Raw genomic sequence first — 15,579 nt, 5'->3', positions numbered from 1 at the left:
GAGCAGGGAAAGACTGACAATCCTCAGCCGCAACCTATGAGAAAGCAATACCGGGAGTCACACCTATTACAGGAAAAACAACGGAGCGTCGGCTTAACCTGAATTGGTTGGGATTCACGTGGACAGATTTATTTTTCTTTGTCACTGTCACAAAATATAGGATTAAAATAAATAGACAATGTGTAGATAAATGCACATTAAAACAGACATAAGAGATAGATAGATAGATTTTGTATTTTTTATTTGTATCGCATATTATGAGATTTGATGTTTGCTTTTACATGGACATATAAATAGATAACACATAGTGAAATACTGCAAATATACAAATAGTCTCATATGGGTAGATTAGACACATAAAGATTAGATTAAGATGGAATAGATTGATATTAGATATTATTTAAATGATAGATAGATAGATAGATAGATAGATAGATAGATAGGAGGTAGATAGATAGATAGATAGATAGATAGATAGATAGATAGATAGATAGGAGATAGATAGATAGATAGATAGATAGATAGATAGGAGGTAGATAGATAGATAGATAGATAGATAGATAGATAGATAGATAGATAGATAGGAGATAGATAGATAGATAGATAGATAGATAGATAGATAGATAATAGATAGATGTAGATAGGTAGGTAATAGATAGATGTAGATAGATAGATAATAGATTGATATATAGATATATAATAGGTAGATAGATAGGAGATAGATAGATAGATAGATAGATAATAGGTAAATAGATAGATGTAGATAGATAATAGATAGATGTAGATAGATAGATAATAGATATATAGATAAATAAAAGGTAGATAGATTGATAGATAGATAGATAGATAGATAGATAGATAGATAGATAAATAGATAGATAGATAGATAGATAGATAATAGATATATAGATAAATAAAAGGTAGATTGATAGATAGATAGATAGATAGATAGATGATAGATAGATAGATAGATAGATAGATAGATAATAGATATATAGATAAATAAAAGGTAGATTGATAGATAGGAGAGAGATAGATAGATAGATAGATAGATAGATAGATAGATAGATAGATAGATAGATAGATAACAGTGAGATAGATAGATAGATAGATAGATAGATAACAGTGAGATAGATAGATAGATAGATAGATAGATAGATAGATAGATAGATAGATAGGAGATAGATACTGTAGATAGATAGAGAGAGAGGGAGAGAAAGAGATAAAGATAGATGATAACAGTGAGATAGATAAGTGACACAATACATTACACATGATCTATAATAAAACAAGTCACTGGTAACATTCTGATAAATATCCCATTCTATTCTCACATACTGACAGAATACAGAGCTGAGCGATGCTTTATAGGCTGAATAAATGATTTTTTTTGCAGTACATTGTATATTATACAGTACTGTGCCCCAGCTGCTGCAGAACATCATTATGCATACCTCAGATGCTGTAGATTTTTTTCACATTACAATGGTGGACAGGAAGCTCCTTTTCCTAGAAGAAGTTGTGCAGTATGACAGGTATAATACATTATTAAGCATGTCAGTGGGCAGTATAGGTGCACTGGGTCTTTTATACATTCACAGAGCATTATCATATATACTGTATATACCGTACACGAGAGCACTGGTAGTCATCATGGCCCCCCTTCTGTATGTTTTGTCTATGACTGGCAGTCTGTGACTATTACATTGACATCACTATGGATGACACGTCACCAAAATAGTCAGTGACTGGCGGCTACAGTCATGTGTTGTAAGTGATGTGCATGGCTAATGACATCAGTAAGTGTCAGGGGACCCCAGTGGCCAAAGCTGTGGGAATGGCACTGAATATTATAGTTTTGTTCCATTATATGGTTTGTCTCTGCTATATATTATGAAACAACGGCAGATATATCAGCTCGATAAGAATAAAAATGAATACCTGAAGCATAGCAAATGATCCTGTAAACTGTCAGGCATGGCGTAAGACTGTCAGGGGGAAATATGCATGTATTCAGTCATTACCAGGAGCTGATGGATTGAGTCATAGAGGTCTAGATCAGAGCCTAGAATACATCCTTAGTCACTGGGAGCAGTCAATAGGGGTCATTCACTGTGATGGGAGGATCAGCATGAATATCTCCCTGTACACAGTATATACACTGAAGCAAGCGTGCTCGGCTCTACTTGGATCTGCCATAGTAGTGAATGGAGGGAGCTGTGTATACATGGCCACCTCTCTGCTTGCAACTGTCGCAACACCACGGGGTGCACGGTGATAGGTGCAGGTCCCAGAGGTGGCTAGTGGCCATAGCTAGCCCTGTGCTCAGCTGAGAATTGGGAATAATCGTATCCAGTCAAAACAATGTTCTAGGAGGGAAATGGAATATTCTCATTCACTAATACATTGAAAACAGTGAGGAATTGAAACATAAAGTATATTAAAAAGTTGTAGGGATTATACATGATCAACAAGAAAGTGGAAACACTCTGTAATAATTATATTATACTATATTTGTATTTCGACTTTTTATACCAAGTCAGCAAAAAAATGTGGTTACGTAAAACATAAAATGTATTAAGTCAGGGGCCACACGGTGGCTCAGTGGTTAGCACTGCAGCCTTGCAGCACTGGAGCCCTGGTGTTCAAATCCCACCAAGGGCATAAAACCGTCTGCAAGGAGTTTGTATGTTCTCCCCGTGTTTGCGTGGATTTCCATCCCATATTCCAAAAAAGACATACTGATAGGGGAAAATGTACATTGTGAGCTCCATGTGGGGCTCACAATCTACATTTAAGAAAAAAAAAAAAAAAAAATGTATTAAGTCAATCAAAATGGCGCCTAATCCCAAAAGTGTGTAATACTAAGCAAATATGTTAGACACAAGTGAACCAACAGTAGGTAAATACAACATATATGGAAGTCCACTACTTATTACTTGTACCGATATATTTGTGACTGTGCCACAAATAGTATTAGATGGATCCACATAGTAGATATGTCCGCTTGGGTACTAATCGCATATCCGGTAGGGACAGCCAAATAGATGCCCGGGTCCTCTACTACCTTACTGCAAGCCTTGGACACTCAAGGGCTCTGGACCCTATTATGCCCTAACTGGCTTTCCCTTCATCCCCAAAAGAAGACCCCCACCCTTACAAGGGAAGAACCCAGGCTTACCCTAAAAAAAGAGAAATGCCCTCATTTGCCGATCCCACAATGTACATATCATGCACTCGCATATCTATGGTTTACATTTCAGCTTTGTATCTAATAATAATCCCAAATCCTTCACATGTTGATAAAAGATGATGAGATTAGTTTGATACAGGGGCGGATTTATAACCTGTGCAGCTGTAGAGGGGCACAGAGTGACATAGGCTGTGGCATGGAGAACATATCAGGGGCGTTCATTAAAGATTTACCCCGACCCACTTGTTTATCACAGGATCAGGATCATGGAAAAAATCATCCAAAACCATCTTCACATGCACTGGGTTCCCTGGTTGCTCACACCTTTCCAAAAGCAGGAACAAGTCGAATGTTCTCAGGCTCTATTGAGAATGTGCCACGGAAACCAGGAGGACTTTTTTCAACAGACTGATCACACATGATGAAAGCCGGGTCTATCACTGTGATCCTGAGACTAAAGTCCAATCGATGCAATGGAAGCATCACGACTCACCATCTCCAAAGAAGGCAGGCAAGATCATGCTCACAGTATTTTGGGACCAGCATGGAGTAGTATTGATGGATTTCCATGATCACTGGGGTATATTATTCTTCACTGTTGTGGAAATTGTGGGAGGCCATCAAAACAAAGAGACGTGGCATACTCACCAAAGCTGTCTGCCTTCTGCAAGACAATGCACCAGTTCACTATTCACATGTTGCCCAAATGGAAGCATGCTCCTGTGGCTTTGTAATTCCACCACATCCCCCTTATTCACCCAACTATCAGACTTCCACCTCTTTCCAACAGTGAAGTTATTTTTTAAGGGCAAGCATTTTCCAGATGATGAGACTCTGATTTCCGAAGTCACAATGTGACTTTTGGAGCAACCTGTCAACTTGTACAAGCGAGGTGTTTACAGTTACTTAAAGAAATGGGAGAAGTGTGCGTCCCAGGTGGCACCTACGTAAAGAAGGACTAATAACTGTGCCAAATGTCATTGCTCTCAGTCCACAGGAAGTGGGTCAGGGGAATCTTTAATGAACGCCTCTCATAACTTTTTGTGTCAGTGCAATCTTATTGCTGAGAGTTGGAGAGTTGCCATACTTGCCAGAATACCCATTTTTGTCTATGGTAGCAAGCTTCTACATGGTGCCACTTTCTAACAGGTGCCAATGTGTCCAGACTCCAGGCATGCCCCACATGCACCAACCAACTCATATGCATACAGCTTACAGAATGACTTCCTCAGCAATATCACAACTTGACACAAAAAGTTATGTTCACTATGTCACTAACAGTAACTACCCTTACATTACTATATAAGAGGTTTAGAAGAGATTTTGGTGATAGTAGACTCCCTTTATTTCCCACAGAACATGTGGTGTGCCCCATCTGGACATGGAGACTTCTTTATTTTAGGGTCAGTGGTTAATCGTACACATTAGGGAGAGTGTGTGCCTATATAGGCAGTACGGACACTTACAAGTCATTCCTGCTCCGCTAGGGATTCTGGGTAAAAAATATGCAAATCTATTCTCCAGGATGTAATTAGGAGAACAGTGCTTCTGTATGCCGTCCTCTAGGGGCAGCCTCCTTAACATCATGCATGACTCAGTTAATAAGCCTACTATCATGATGCGGATTTAATTGCCAAATTAGTATTTCTATTTCAAAAGGAACAGATTCCCAGCTATGGACAGCACTGTTTCGGTCTTTTGGACCTCCTCAGCATAGCACAGGGATACTGATTTGGCAGAGTGAGAGACTATAGACCAGGGTCAGGGGATAATCGGACACATTAGGGAGTGTGTGTGCCTACATAGGCTTTTAGGGCACTTTGCACTTCTTGAGTTAGGAAGGTGACATTTACTTTCAATGGTTTTTACTGAATAAAGAAAAGGAAAGTTACGACATTGAAATCTTGGAATGTTTCCAATGGACATTGACAGTAGAAGATTCTAATAACTCTGAGATATACCCAAAAGGCCAAAGAGTACATCTTCCATCGGAGCGCAAAGAAATGTCATTGCAAAACAAAGCAGTAGAGTAACAAACAGGCATAGTGTAGACAATGCAGAGAAGCAAATACAATTCAGAATAATGTTTCCAGGTCTAAATATAGACAAAATATAGACGGACACGCTAGGGACAATTTAAGGGCCTGTAATATAATCTAACATTTGATTTTCTTGTAAATTTTCTAGAATACAATATATGGTGTAGGTAAGCTTTCCCCCATCTCTATCAATTATTCCCCCATGTGGATTTCTGAAAAGTCCAACACAATAAGGCTAGGTTCACACCAATGCTTGATTTCCGTTTGGGGTTTCCATCCCCAAATTTGCTTAAAAAATTGTAGAGAGAAAAGTCCCGCAAGCAGGACTTTTCTGTCCGCATTTTTCACCTTTTCTGGTCAGAAACCCAACGGATCCCATTATAGTCTATGGGGTCTGTTTATTTCCCCAGGTAACCGCCTTTTAAAACACGTGAATGTGCCACAAATAGTATTGGCTGGATTTTACCCACATAGCACTCCCCTTATGTGCGAGTTCTCCTCTTCATAGGGCACAATATTGTCTCTTATATAACGTTTTTCCTGTCCTATCCTCTTCCAAACCAGCTACAATATCCTGGCTTGATCCACACCCATAACTATCTAGTGTGTCTTGGCCATGTAGCGTGGAAATACACGTGTCAGTCCATCTCTGCACATTGTATTGATATTGTTATTAATACTGTACATAGTGTGGGAAGGTAGCTCAGTAGCAGCAGTGGTGTGGACCCAACCAGTCACAGACAGGGAAACAAAATATGCAGGAAACAGGTTTATTTCTAAAAACCAGGAAAATAAACCTTCAGACAAAAAAACAAGAAACAAAATCCTGCTCGTCTGAGCAACTAACTAAACAGTAATAATAAACTAACTATACGTGTGGCTTACTAACAGCCACACGAACAAACCAATAAGCATGAGACAGTCTCACTGGACTCAGAGCAACAGGAGAGACCCAGACACCTCCTTTCACTTTCTGGATCTACACTGAAACACAGGTTCTGTAGGCTTTTATGGCCTAGTAATGAGCCCAGGACCCACATCTGGGGCTGAGACCTATTCCAGACCCACCCTGGACCACACATATGTCAGAAACATGTGGCTGATATAGCGGGACTCCAGCACTTTGCCTGTCACCTTCTCACAATAGTCACATACTGTACATGCGAACTGTGCACCAGTGCAGGAAAGCTTTGTACATAGCTTTCCTACATAATTTCATGATTTCATAGTGTCCACTCTAAAGCTCCCAGAACTGTAGCATGCTAATTTCCGTTTTGAGTATGTTTATATTGTCCTCTTAGACATCTGTTGTGCTGATCCATTATAGGATCAGAATATAGGAATCTGTCGCCAGGTTGAAGTATATTGAACCAGCAACACAATTAGATAGGTTAGGTTCACTTGAATGTAACACTTTTTTCGTATGAAAATTTGCTCCTCTGCAGGGCAACATGGTGGCTCAGTTGTTAGCACTGCAGCCTTGTAGTGCTGAAGTCCTGTGTTTGAATCCCGTCAGGAATAAAATCTGCAAGGAGTTTGTATGTTCTCCCCGTGTTTGTGTGGATTTCAGCCCATTCTACAAAGACACTTAAATAGAAAAAAAAAAAGTACATTGTAATCCCTATATGGGGCTCGCAATCTACATTTAAAAAACAGAAAATTTGTTCCTCCATTGCTTACATGTTTAATTCACAATATGCAAATGAGTAGTCTGGAGCACCGAGGGTGTCTTCATTGCTCCAAACTGCTCTAATACGCTGGGGCAAACAGAGGACCAGATTATAGCATAGCCCCCTGGCCCTGTAACTCAAAGAAGGGAAGAGTAAGTAGGGCATATTACAGTAATGTGTTGCCATTGTAGTAGCGGAGCTACAATCGGCGCTCCAGACTCTCCATTAGCATATTGTGAACTAAATGAATATCTTGGCATAGGAGGTATATATTTTTATGGGGAAAAAGACATTACATTTAGGTGAACCTATACAGCTATGTTGCTGGTTTAATATGCTTCACCCTGGTGACAGATTCCCTATAATTGTTGACAGAATGACTTATATGGACGGAGCGCCCGCTGCCTGCATCCATCTTCATTCACTGTAATGTAAAAAACAAGGTGGAAGGTTTCTTCTGTCTTTTTTGTTTACGTTTCTAATGACAGAAAATCTGTAATGGTTGAGCAGCATTCACAAACCTGAAGGGTGCAGAACTGATTACCCAGAATTCCTTGTTGGTGTAATATCCCCGCAGAGTTTGTTCTGGCAATCGTCATTCTTAAAGTTTAATTATTGAACCAGGCACCGGCCAGGAAAACAATTGCCCATTTGCATTATAGGCATTCAGCTAAGCCGAACTGTTCCCAATGACAACCAGCAGGAATGTGGATGTAATTCTAATCTATAGTCCAGGCTGTAAACCTCATTCACTGCAAAACAAGTAGCGCAATACATTTACATCATGCTGTGCTCATGCCGAGATTTACTAGTGTCTGGACTAACTCAATTATTGGCTTTATATATTTACTTCTTATTTCAGAGGTGACTATAACTTAGATTCAAGAAATATTGCACCACAATCTCCGTCTGCAAATGTGACAACTGTGTAACAATGTCTCAGAGGTAATTTTCCATAAACTCATCTTGCAAGAAGCCCATACATATTAGATCAGGGTTCCCCAACCACTGGTCTACGGACCAGGACCGGGTCGTTGGGGGCCTATTGCCAGTCCACGGGGTCCTCATTCTTAGCTGGATACTTTACGCTAGGATATGGTAATGTATAAACTATTGGGTATCACGGTGTCTTGTAGCTGCTAAGGACCTCGTGCTACCCAATAGTTTACATGTTGCCATAGCAATGCGGCCTAGCGCAACGTATCAAGCCTCAGTGTCCAGTGTTTCACCATGTCCGCTCAGATGCTCATGTCATGCCCGCCTGCCCCGCAGAGCATCCCTGCGGAGAGCCTTCCCATCCACGCGGTGGAGCCTGCCTATAACCCCGCCCCCATATGACCAAAGCCCCACCCCTACCCTGCCATGCAAAAAAGGTCCCTGATGCAAAAAAGGTTGCAGAACACTGTATTAGATCATTGCTGGCCGAATCTACCGATTTCAGTTTCACTGGTCATCTTATGTATATGAGGGCCTCCCGACTCTCCTCAATGCCAGATGTTGGAGGAGATACGAACTTGCTAAAGTATCAAAAGAAATTGGGGAAAATAAGGAAATGTATAAATTGGCCATATTTATTAAAGACACGAGCCACTCAAGTGAACGGGAGTTGAGCTGCAGTAGTGCGCACCAATACATAGTGTACAGAGCCATCTGCTTCTGGCTCCATACACCGCTGTTTGGTAAGGGTACCAGTTGTCCCTGGTGACAGTAGAGAGGTTGTCCTTAGTCCGATTCAAACCTATCATCCCAGCTCTCCAAGACAACTATGTTAAAGGGGTATTCCCACGTCGCATACTCACCAGTCTTCACTGCTGTAAAATCTTCTTTCTTCCTGGTTTCTTGCATCATTTGGTGGGCTGGGTTTCACATGCAACCTGCCGTTTATCTCCGCCCCCAAATTAGCATGTAGCTCCACCCACCCATATTGGACTATGAAGTACAGGCAGCAGCAACTCCATTCTGTGTTACATACAGAGACTGCCTGTCTCTGCCATAATGAACACAATTGAATTAGCTAGCCTGATAACTGGGAGAACAGAAGACGAGTTCAGAAATGAAAGCAGCTCCTCTCCCCTATCTGATAGCAGGGAGCTAGGTCACGTGGTGCAGACACAGGAATAGCTAGAAACACAGGCTCCCTCCCCCCTGAGAGCAGCAGATACATCACTTGACTTTTGAGCAGATAAGTCAGGGCTGTGTCAACAATGAATTGAATAAAGTAAGATAGTGGACAAACAAAGCAGTTTTGCTGAAGCAATGTATTTAGGAAAAGTCTTACATCCACATTAACAAGCAGTATAGATAGGATCCTTGTGACGGGACAACCCCTTTAACTCCTTGTCACTGTCCTGCCCCTGATTTCTTGCTGACTTGTGACCATTCCACTGGATTCCCCATGATCATAAGAAAAAAATGATCTTTTGAGAATCTTTGAACGTTATCTTTGCACAGTGCCAGTCCAGACCAGTCAAAAATTGTTACAGAGTGCTTACTATCTAGCCTTTCAACAAACATGGGTACGGTATGGGTACATGAGGCATAACACCATTTCTGTCCATTATATGACTTGCATCTATATTTGTTAGCAGTCATTTTCAGTTCTCCCTGAGCTGGTGGGTGGAGACCAGTTATTATCATGTTTGCAATATACTGCACACAGAAAGTAGAGGAGAATCTGCTCCAGCTGTCTTATGTTAGGTTCATACTAGCGTCACCTCTCCGTTGTTCTGGTCTGTTAGAGGAGAAGTGGACTTCTGAAATAGCAGTAACACGTACTCCAAAGGATTCCATTTACTATAATGGGATCCCCTGTTTTAAAACCGCAGGACTTTTCCCTCTGTCGGTTTTCAGGTGGACACTATCTCCTTTGGAGACTCCATTGCAGATGCGAACCGAGCCTTACTCACACTAAGAAACATCAGCAGGATTATATAGAACATTACTAGCCTGTAATGATGGGAATAGAACACTTGGATTAAGACAGAAAATATACCTGAACAGTTATGTTAAAATTCAATTTTGGCTAAATTTAGGTAATTTTACAATATCCTCAATGATATGGACGTATGAGAAGGGTTTGGTGGAACCATCAAAACTTATCTCTTACCCTGAAGCCCTTTCAATGGCTCTGTTTGTCTCGTGTATGAAGCTTACTGGGAACTAGAGGGGCAAACTGGATTTAGCAGATTACAACAAATTACAACAAAGTCAGAATACAGAGACTGAAAATAGTTGGGAACTAAGAATGGACCAGAGCCATACCAGAACATGTAACCATGAGTCATAAGAATTCAACAAACCAATGCCTGATGATAAAATCTGAAGATAAACCAGAATCAGATCAAGGAACAAACGAACATTACAACAATCAGCAGCTTCATGGGGACCCTACAAGGGAGTCCACTGCTACCGTATCATTATAGCAATGGGGATATTCTAGAGAGTCATGAGTGATGTGCTCATTGACTAGCGCCCCACTGTCATCAGAGTAGTATCTAAAAATATAGTAGGCCGTATATTATTTTTGATGCCATTTTCCCTACTGTGGTATCATAAGATTTCCATCTGACAGGAAGCAGTGACATCACAGATGTCTTTCTGTCAGATGAGCTGCTGTGACATCACAAGTGTTTAGACAGATTAGATGCTGTGACATCACAAGTGTTTAGGCAGGTTACATGCTGTGACATCACAAGTGTTTAGGCAGGTTCGATGCGGTGACATCACAAGTGTTTAGGCAGATTAGATGCTGTGACATCAAGTGGGTTACACTCAGGTTTGCTGTTGAGACAATTGTGTTTCTGTACGATAAGTTGCTGTGACATCACCATTGAGTTTCAGTGAGGTAAACAGCTCTCAACTTCTGTGACATCATAAGTGTGATGAGAGGCAAGGTACTGTGACTCACTCCATCCTGTGACATCACATGACATTTAGTTAGTGATCTCATAAATGTGTTTCGTTCAGGTTGTGACATCACCACTTTAATACCGCTTGGATCCAATAACAGGTCATTACATTGTGTGGAGGTCTTTAAGGGAAAATAACACTGTGTGTGAGTGACTGATGGGGTGCTGGTATTACACTGTGAGGGATCACTAAGGGGGCATTATACCAACAGGGGAATTATTACTGTGTGGGGGCACAAAGGGGGTTGGTGGAGTAGCTTAACACAAATAAGTTGACTTGTCTATTGTATATGGTGGGTGCCCCAGATGACACCGCTAACCCGCACACCTACAGTTATGTTTGTGCAGCTTTTCCTTTTGTGACATAACTTTTACGTTTCGCCTTCCTCCTGGGATCCTTAGAACGCACCACTGATAGTAGATGATCTACAGGCAGGTATGCCCAGCAGGTGGCAGAAGACACAACAAAGTTTGCAGATATACTCTATGAGCGCTCATGTTTAAGAGCATTTCCATGTAAAGTACTGGATATTTTCTTGCTACTGTAAGATGCCATTTATACAAGAATAATGTGTACGGTTGCCTACCAAGGGCAATATCTGTATGGACTTTGTATCTTCTCCTCTCGTCTACATGGGCAGAAATATAATTCACTTCCTATGAAATTGTCCCAGTATGTTTGAGATCGGAAACTTGAATCCTCCCCTTTGGACAGGGGCAGATGTTATTCTTGCCCATCTTTGTACAACACTATGGAATATGTTAGTGATATACAAGGAACAGGGTGCAGGGTACATCTTCCAAACTAGCTGTAGGACATACCACCGCACTGTACTAATGTTATAGGGACGTCCTGTCCTGACCATTTGTTCTCTCTGTAGGTTTGTTAGCAGTTTATGGGTTGTAATAAAATTGTGAAACATGATAAGCAGCATTGAGGTGTGTTTGGTCCAGGGGAAAGCATTCCAAATGATGGGTGTAGCATGGGAGAAGTCTTGGAAACATGAGTGGGAGGTAGTGATAAGGAAGGATGATAACCTTAGGTCATCCCATAGGACTTCATGGGTAGGGATGGAAATCTGCAATCTATTCTGGATATTTATTATGTTGTCTTCATTCTGAGCAAATGCTGGTATGTAACCAAAAGTCTTGTGGAAGTAGAAGATGCAGAGGAGAAGTATAAATGATATTTCTTATTATATTACTTTTTTTTTTTTTGGTAAGTGAACAGTTCAGATAAATATAAATATACATTATGAGGGGTAGCTCAGCTCCTCTCCTGCCTACTAAACTGCTCAATTCACTGAGACATCAGCACAGATTGGGTTACATGGAAGTCTATGGACAGCGGAGGGTGGTTGGATCCCAGTGAATGAGAGACAAGCACAGACACAAGTTACTACATGAAACTATAAGCTTTCTAGCACTTTACAGCAGTTTTTCAGCAGCTCTTAGTGTGACTGAACACTATAAATGTGAATAAAGCTCTATTGATGTAGATTTCTAATGGTAATTGCTCCAGGATAACTGTTTTTCTTACTTATTATCCTACCTCCCCTTCTTTCTCCATAGACGTATATGAATTGTAGCCTGTCTACAGCCTACAGCTGGATTTCTCAGTAAATTGGTAAGTTTAGCAGACAGGAAAGGAGATAGAAGTATGCTCCTAAAATAAGACATATTAACCTGGACTATTCATCTACAAGAAAAAAAATAAATGTTTACTCTTTATAGCTTGAGGTGCCTATAGGTCATGCATAACAACATAGCATGCGGATAGCCCCCCGCTTCATCATTGTATGCAACTCATTGGTGTCCTGAGCAGGGGTGAACCTACCTTGTTCGCCGCCCGAGGCGGACGACAGTCGCTTCAGGTCGCCTCATGGGAGGTGCGGCGCTGGTCCTGAGGATCCTGATGAGTTTAAGATCAGACCCACTGTCCTGGTATAGTAGGACAACAAATGCAGGACTGTCCCGCTGTTCCAAGGAGGCTCCCACTACTATAGGGCCAAGTGCAAGTGCACTGTTTGCCCTACTGTTAAAACCATTAAGGATGTTTAAACCACGCACCCTGACCGCCCCCAAAACTCATTGGGTCCACCTCAAACCATACGGTTCTGTCCATTTGCGAAACAGGCATTGAAAGCCACAGCCCTGTTTGGTTTGGGAGATGCCCTGTTTTGTTGGAGTAGTTTCCATAAATTTGGAAGTGTCCTGACTACTATGTAATATATACCTAGGATGCCATTATGATGCATACGTCATGCAAAGCAATGAGTACAACTTGCTGTCTGATAATGTAAACCAGCAAGTCTTTGTATGGTGGTAAGTGTATTTTCTTCTTCTTATTACCCTTATACACTAAGGGCTTGTTTATATGATAAGAAGGAAAACCTGCAGGAGTAATTTCCTGTTCTCTAGGAATAAGAATTCACGTGTGAGAGCAATAACATAGTATCATATCTTCAGAAGTCTGGGAGATCTATTGTCCGGGAAATATTTTCTATGTCAGCACAAGGGAGCGAGGAAGCAATAGGTTGCGGCGATTCAATCCTCTTTAAGAACCTACAGGAGAGCACACCTCCAGAACGTGATGTAGAAGGGGCTTTACATTGGTTATAGGAGCTACATGGACTCCATCTCTAAACTCAAGAACTTTCTCTATACCTGGAGATAACTAAAGCATAGAACATAACTGTACAGCCTGGTTCACATCTCCGTTCCCCATGTGGAGAGAAAAGCGCTGCAAGCAGCACTTTTCTCTCCGTATTTTTCATTCGGAAACCACATGGACCCCATTATAGTCTATGGGATCTGTGGGTTTCTTAAGGTAACCACTTTTTATGCAGATTAGGTCCCCAAATGGAAACTCTTGCACAAATGTGAACCGGGCCTTGGTTAGAAAGGGGCTAAAGTTTACTAATTTTCATATGAAAATGCAAATGTGATAAGGAAAAGGGTTAAAACAGCACCGGTTTTAGTGTGTTGTGAGAGTTTGTATCAAGTTCACCAAAAAAGATCTGACTCTCGATTGGCTTTCCATTTTGACCTTAAGATGTTCAATGGGGTTGGGGTCAGAGCTCTGTGCAGACCACTTAAGTTCTTCCACATGAAGTTCACCCAACCATGTCCTTACGTGCATGGGGGCACAGTCATTGGTGGAACAGAAAAAATCATTCACCAAAGTTGGAAAGTTGGACATTTACAATTGTCTAAAATGTCTTGGCGTGCTGTAGCATTAGTAAAACATCACTGGAAAAAGCTCGGACCCTGAATAGAGCTTTATGCCATTCTTCATACTCCACCAAATTTTACAGCAGGCACTATGTTTTTAAGGAGAAGCATTTTGGCATCCGCAGCTATTTCTGCAAACCCCCTATAAAAGTAAACGAAGACATGTGGGTCTCAGAGGTAGAACTCAACCTATCAGCATACCTCCCAACCGTCCCGATTTCCGCGGGACATTCATGATTCCGGTGATGTGTCCTGCGGTCCCGGTTGGAGGGAGGTATGTCCCGATTTCAACTCCTCTGGACGCAGATCTGAGTTGAACACATACGCGGCTGAAGCAAGGAGCTGACACAGGTCAGCTCCTTGCTTCGCCACTGAACGCCACCTACTGGCTTGTAGATGCGATGTGATGAAGTCACATCGCGTCTACAACTGTGCGCCAGTGAGAGAGAGAGGCGCGCAGAGTGCAGCGGGGGAACGAGGAGAAGGTAAGTGTAATGTGGAGGTGGAACGTGAAACTGGGGGCAGAGATGGAGAGGATGGCATGGCACTGGGGGCAGAGATGTGGGGACATGAATCTGGGGGCAGAGATGGGGGACATGAATCTGGGGGCAGAGATGGAGGGGACATAAATCTGGGGGCAGAGATGGAGGGGACATGAATCTGGGGGCAGAGATGGAGAGGACATGAATCTGGGGGCAGAGATGGAGAGAACATGAATCTGGGGGCAGAGATGGGGAGCATGAATCTGGGGGAAGAGATGGGGGACATGAATCTGGGGGAAGAGATGGGGGACATGAATCTGGGGCAGAGATGTGAGGACATGAATCTGGGGGCAGAGATGTGGGGACATGAATCTGGGTGTAGAGATGGGGGACATGAATCTGGGGGCAGAGATGGAGGGGACATGAATCTGGGGGCAGAGATGGAGAGGACATGAATCTGGGGGCAGAGATGGGGGGCATGAATCTGGGGGCAAAGATGGGGGGACATGAATCTGGGGGCAGAGATGGGGGGACATGAATCTGGGGGCAGAGATGGGGGACATAAATCTGGGGGCAGAGATGGAGAGGACATGAATCTGGGGGCAGAGATGGGGGACATGAATCTGGGGGCAGAGATGTGGGGACATGAATCTGGGTGTAGAGATGGGGGACATGAATCTGGGGGCAGAGATGGAGGGGACATGAATCTGAGGGCAGAGATGGAGAGGACATGAATCTGGGGGCAGAGATGAGGGGCATGAATCTGGGGGCAAAGATGGAGGGGACATGAATCTGGGGGCAGAGATGGAGGGGACATGAATCTGGGGGCAGAGATGGAGGGGACATGAATCTGGGGGCAGATAAAGGGTGTATATGAAACTGGGGACAGAGATGGAGGGGGGACATATAATTTACAGGTGACTGTAGGAGGAATATACAGTGTGCGGGCACATTTTGTCCCTCTTTTGGTTCTTCAAAAGTTGGGAGGTATGGGTACAGGGGGCAATGGAAAGATGTTAGAGGGTGGACGGGGGGGGGGGGGTGATTGTTGGG

Source organism: Leptodactylus fuscus, chromosome 7, assembly GCF_031893055.1.
Source record: "Leptodactylus fuscus isolate aLepFus1 chromosome 7, aLepFus1.hap2, whole genome shotgun sequence".
NCBI classification, from domain to species: domain Eukaryota; kingdom Metazoa; phylum Chordata; class Amphibia; order Anura; family Leptodactylidae; genus Leptodactylus; species Leptodactylus fuscus.
The sequence above is the reverse complement of the archived record's forward strand: the minus strand, read 5'-3'. Positions refer to the sequence as shown.